Source organism: Perkinsus marinus (assembly GCF_000006405.1).
Source record: "Perkinsus marinus ATCC 50983 genomic scaffold scf_1104296960742, whole genome shotgun sequence".
In the NCBI taxonomy this organism is placed as follows: Eukaryota; Perkinsozoa; order Perkinsida; family Perkinsidae; genus Perkinsus; species Perkinsus marinus.
Window position 1 is genome coordinate 1 of NW_003205994.1, and position 5,589 is coordinate 5,589.

The 5,589-nt window shown below is 47.9% G+C and overlaps 7 non-coding genes across 7 annotated transcripts; all 7 read left to right on the top strand.

Moving 5' to 3' along the window:
* The first annotated feature begins 291 nt into the window (after positions 1–291).
* On the top strand, positions 292–364 carry Pmar_PMAR016183. The gene has a single exon. It is a non-coding gene; the product is annotated as a tRNA-Arg (tRNA).
* Positions 365–657: 293 nt separating this feature from the next.
* Positions 658–730, top strand: Pmar_PMAR016184. Its single transcript has one exon. It is a non-coding gene; the product is annotated as a tRNA-Arg (tRNA).
* A 300-nt stretch (positions 731–1,030) lies between these two features.
* On the top strand, positions 1,031–1,103 carry Pmar_PMAR016185. Its single transcript has one exon. It is a non-coding gene; the product is annotated as a tRNA-Arg (tRNA).
* A 300-nt stretch (positions 1,104–1,403) lies between these two features.
* On the top strand, positions 1,404–1,476 carry Pmar_PMAR016186. Its single transcript has one exon. It is a non-coding gene; the product is annotated as a tRNA-Arg (tRNA).
* Positions 1,477–1,769: 293 nt separating this feature from the next.
* Positions 1,770–1,842, top strand: Pmar_PMAR016187. Its single transcript has one exon. It is a non-coding gene; the product is annotated as a tRNA-Arg (tRNA).
* Positions 1,843–2,135: 293 nt separating this feature from the next.
* Pmar_PMAR016189 lies at positions 2,136–2,208 on the top strand. The gene has a single exon. It is a non-coding gene; the product is annotated as a tRNA-Arg (tRNA).
* A 293-nt stretch (positions 2,209–2,501) lies between these two features.
* Pmar_PMAR016190 lies at positions 2,502–2,574 on the top strand. The gene has a single exon. It is a non-coding gene; the product is annotated as a tRNA-Arg (tRNA).
* The last annotated feature ends 3,015 nt before the right edge of the window (positions 2,575–5,589 follow it).

Sequence of the window (5,589 nt, forward strand, 5' to 3'; positions counted from 1 at the left end):
CGGGAAGCGCCCATATACGGATGCCACTGGCCGTACAGATGTCGATATTGATTGTATACCCTTGTGACTCGTCGGGATACATGCTGAGGCTAAGGGTACAAGAAGATTGTTGGTCTGCCAACGAACGATCTCCAATGAATTGACCTCATTTAGAACACTATGTAATGGGGGCCCCTCTATGAGGAGCAAGAGTTTTGTGATCTATTCAGCGTGTCGGATGCGAACTCATGTGTGCCGTTAAGTCAGTGTTGCGCATAGTGACGAGATAGTGGGATAAATCTCAAACTCGTTGGTCTCGTGGCCTAATGGATAAGGCGTTGGTCTTCGGACTCAAGGATTGTGGGTCCGAGTCCCACCGAGATCGTCTTCAAGCCGAAAAGTGCCCATATACGGATGCCACTGGCCGTACAGATGTCGATGTTGATTGTACACCCTTGTGACTCGTCGGAATACATGCTGAAGCTAACGGTACAAGAAGATCGTTGGTCTGCCAACAAGCGATCTCCAATGAATTGACCCCTTTGAGAACACTATGTATTGGAGGCCCCTCTATGAGGAGCGAGAGTTTTGCGATCTATTCAGCGTGTCAGATGGGAAACCATGTGTGCCATGAAGTCAATGGGGCGCAGAGATGGTGGGACAAATCTCAAATTTGCTGGTCTCGTGGCCTAATGGATAAGGCGTTGGTCTTCGGAACTAAAGACTATAGGTTCGAGTCCCATCGAGATCGTCTCCACGCCGGGAAGCGCCCATATACGGATGCCACTGGCCGTACAGATGTCGATATTGATTGTATACCCTTGTGACTCGTCGGGATACATGCTGAGGCTAAGGGTACAAGAAGATTGTTGGTCTGCCAACGAACGATCTCCAATGAATTGACCTCATTTAGAACACTATGTAATGGGGGCCCCTCTATGAGGAGCAAGAGTTTTGTGATCTATTCAGCGTGTCGGATGCGAACTCATGTGTGCCGTTAAGTCAGTGTTGCGCATAGTGACGAGATAGTGGGATAAATCTCAAACTCGTTGGTCTCGTGGCCTAATGGATAAGGCGTAGGTCTTCGGAACCAAAGATTGTGGCTTCGAGTCCCACCGAGATCGTCTTCAAGCCGAAAAGCGCCCATATACGGATGCCACTGGCCGTACAGATGTCGATGTTGATTGTACACCCTTGTGACTCGTCGGAATACATGCTGAAGCTAACGGTACAAGAAGATTGTTGGTCTGCCACCAAGCGATCTTCAATGAATTGACCCCTTTAAGAACACTATGTAATGGGGGCCCCTCTATGAGGAGCAAGAGTTTTGTGATCTATTCAGCGTGTCGGATGCGAACTCATGTGTGCCGTTAAGTCAGTGTTGCGCATAGTGACGAGATAGTGGGATAAATCTCAAATTCGTTGGTCTCGTGGCCTAATGGATAAGGCGTTGGTCTTCGGAACCAAAGATTGTGGGTTCGAGTCCCACCGAGATCGTCTTCAAGCCGAAAAGTGCCCATATACGGATGCCACTGGCCGTACAGATGTCGATGTTGATTGTACACCCTTGTGACTCGTCGGAATACATGCTGAAGCTAACGGTACAAGAAGATCGTTGGTCTGCCAACAAGCGATCTCCAATGAATTGACCCCTTTGAGAACACTATGTATTGGAGGCCCCTCTATGAGGAGCGAGAGTTTTGCGATCTATTCAGCGTGTCAGATGGGAAACCATGTGTGCCATGAAGTCAATGGGGCGCAGAGATGGTGGGACAAATCTCGAATTTGCTGGTCTCGTGGCCTAATGGATAAGGCGTTGGTCTTCGGAACCAAAGACTATGGGTTCGAGTCCCATCGACATCGTCTCCACGCCGGGAAGCGCCCATATACGGATGCCACTGGCCGTACAGATGTCGATGTTGATTGTATACCCTTGTGACTCGTCGGAATACATGCTGAAGCTAACGGTACAAGAAGATTGTTGGTCTGCCACCAAGCGATCTCCAATGAATTGACCCCTTTAAGAACACTATGTAATGGAGGCCCCTCTATGAGGAGCGAGAGTTTTGCGATCTATTCAGCGTGTCAGATGGGAAACCATGTGTGCCATGAAGTCAATGGGGCGCAGAGATGGTGGGACAAATCTCGAATTTACTGGTCTCGTGGCCTAATGGATGAGGCGTTGGTCTTCGGAACCAAAGACTATGGGTTCGAGTCCCATCGAGATCGTCTCCACGCCGGGAAGCCCCCATATACGGATGCCACTGGCCGTACAGATGTCGATGTTGGTTGTATACCCTTGTGACTCGTCGGAATACATGCTGAAGCTAACGGTACAAGAAGATTGTTGGTCTGCCACCAAGCGATCTCCAATGAATTGACCCCTTTAAGAACACTATGTAATGTAGGCCCCTCTATGAGGAGCGAGAGTTTTGCGATCTATTCAGCGTGTCAGATGGGAAACCATGTGTGCCATGAAGTCAATGGGGCGCAGAGATGGTGGGACAAATCTCAAATCTACTGGTCTCGTGGCCTAATGGATAAGGCGTTCGTCTTCGGAACCAAAGACTATGGGTTCGAGTCCCATGGAGATCGTCTCCACGCCGGGAAGCGCCCATATACGGATGCCACTGGCCGTACAGATGTCGATGTTGATTGTATACCCTTGTGACTCGTCGGGATACATGCTGAGGCTAAGGGTACAAGAAGATTGTTGGTCTGCCAACGAACGATCTCCAATGAATTGACCTCATTTAGAACACTATGTAATGGGGGCCCCTCTATGAGGAGCAAGAGTTTTGTGATCTATTCAGCGTGTCGGATGCGAAATCAATGAAGGTCAATTTATTGGGCTAGGTCAACAAACGAGCGAATGGTTTGTGATGTGGTTGGGGGGTGTTTGATCGATTAATATCCAGTTACCATTTAGTTAATGGGGACTTTCCTGAGTGCCTCCACGCGGCGTCCCTGGACAGGAGCTTATAGGGCTTCTGACTACAGCTCAGGCGCTAGTTGTAATGTAGTACACTTGGGAGGTAGCGTTTGGCATCTCTCGCTTCGAGTCGATGTCTCCAATTGAAAATTTTATTTTAATGGGGACTACGGGTTGAATTGGGAAGAGGATTCTACTCGAGAGGGAGGTGTAACGTACTTTTTCGCACTGTTTCGTACTGTTTCGCGCTACCGTAGTTGTCAATTCGCCTGGTTCGAATGCGTCGAATTCAGTGTGATATGACCTCTCGGATGGTTGTGATTCGTTCTTCCTTTGAAGCGCTCGCTGTGAGAGATGAAACATTCATTAGATGTCATCGTAGATTATTTGGTCGTTGAAATCGGTCGAAGTTTTGAATTGTCATTTGGCTGGGGGTTACATGCTATTAACTTAACCCCCTTAATGGCATTAAGGGGAGGCTGGATGCCAACGTGAGATGGCTGGATGCCAATGTGAGATGGCTGGATGCCAATGTGAGATGGCTGGATGCCAATGTGAGATGGCTGGATGCCAATGTGAGATGGCTGGATGCCCATGTGAGATGGCTGGATGCCAATGTGAGATGGCTGGATGCCAATGTGAGATGGCTGGATGCCAATGTGAGATGGCTGGATGCCAATGTGAGATGGCTGGATGCCATTGTGAGATGGCTGGATGCCAATGTGAGATGGCTGGATGCCACTGTAAGAGGGCTGGATGCCACTGGGGGAAGGCTGGATGCCATAATGACACAATCCCGCAATGATTGTGGGTGAGCTAGGAGTGAAAGTTGACTTGCCTGGCTTGTTGTATCGGGTTGCAGTGTGAGTTCGACATCACGTACCGTGCTCTAGCCTAACGACTCTAGAATGCTTTATTTCTTTGAGTGAGTTAAATTTCAATCGTTGAAACTCAACCCCTGACTGATGTGGTAGTTGAATGTCAATCTTTGGATCTCGGTGAGTACTGGTAACTAAGTTTCGCATTGCGGGGGAGATCAATTTCGTCTCGTCAGTGAGTCCCTGAAATATTTTTGAACTGTAAGGTGATTTGTGATCATCGGTACTTGGTATAAAATATATCACGTATGCGTAGTACGAAATATAATATACTATGCGAGGTTCGAGCGCGTGAATGTTGACTTGCCTTGTTAGGCTTCTCGACTCGAGAGTGAACGTGGACTTGCCTGGTTCGAACTTATCGAGCTGCAGCGTGAGTCTGCCTTTACTTACCATCTAATATAGTGAGTATAGTATTTTTGTATTGCTTTTAGTGGATTGAACCTCGGTTAGTGACGTCGCATTGCAAATGAGTTCTATTTGCTCTGTCAATGGTTTCCACAAGCATTCGTTGAACTGATACAAGATTTTAAATCATCGGCACGTGATACGAAATATGGTGTATAACCTCTTCTTGAGATGTTCTGATGCGCGGATGTTGACTCGCCTGACTCAATTTCACGAGAATGAGGATGACGGAGGGTGGTAATGTGAGAATTCCTCGCTGAGAACTTACCAGTGACAAGGTTAGATGCAATAGTTTGAGAGCTGGTTGAAGCTCGTTGAAGCTGGATGTCAGTGTTATAAGAAAATTGGATGTCTCCAATCGGGGCTGAATGACATCGTGTTCCACACGACGTGTATAGAATCTACACTATAGATCCACGTTTCGCGGATGACTGGGACATAATACATCCGACATATAGCATAGCAAGGAGGATGGATAGTATCCTAATAGCTAAAATCGTGTGTTTCGCTGGAAGTGAACGTTGACTTGCCTGGCTCGAAATATCGGGTTGCAGCGTGAGTCTGACTTCGCTTACCATCTAGCATAGCGATTTGAAAAATTTATATCTCGTTGATTAGTGGAGTTGGTTTATATTCCGCTCGTATTTGGTTGGCCGGTTATCCACATCGTAAGAACTCGCCTTGTCTATTCGTTGCTGAATGGAAATGTGAGTCACCGGTATAGGAGGTGGGATGTAACACATCATCATTATCCTGAATATGGCTTATGAGCTGCGGGGCAGCTGCTGCTCCTGACAGAATTTCATGGAATGGCTTTTGAGCGCCTACGAGGTGAGCCTCCAGAGAGAATGAGAATTGGAGAACAGCGTATTAGAGCCATGATGTAGCACCCTCCAACTTATCGTGAATTAAAAATCACTGAAAGAACCGTTCTAGATGTTCCAGGTTGGCGAGAGACAACGGGAGGAAAAATGGTGGCAAGTAAGAAGCTGATAGAGTCCCGAACGCCTCGCAATGTGGTGGAGTTATCGAGCGCGTTGATACCCTGGTTATGTGCGTTAGCCACCAAAGTAGACTCAGAAGCCTTACTAGCAGGATTCAATTACGTGAGCCGGCTAGCAAGCTAGCTAATGCCACTAACGACCGTGCCTTTATATCATTCGACATAGAGCTAAGGAAAAACCTGGTTAATCGAGCGCGCTCCGTCGCGAGAGAGCAGAAAGTGGCATATACAGAGCCATCGTCATTTGCCTCAGTGAAATTCGGGACCTGACGCCAGAGTCGTCGCGGGGGAGTAGTTCGAGCTCTCTATCGTGGAAGCGGGGACACGAATCGGGCACCAAGGGATTCTGTTTGTATTATATGAGGACTGCCAGGTCCTAGTTAGGAGAG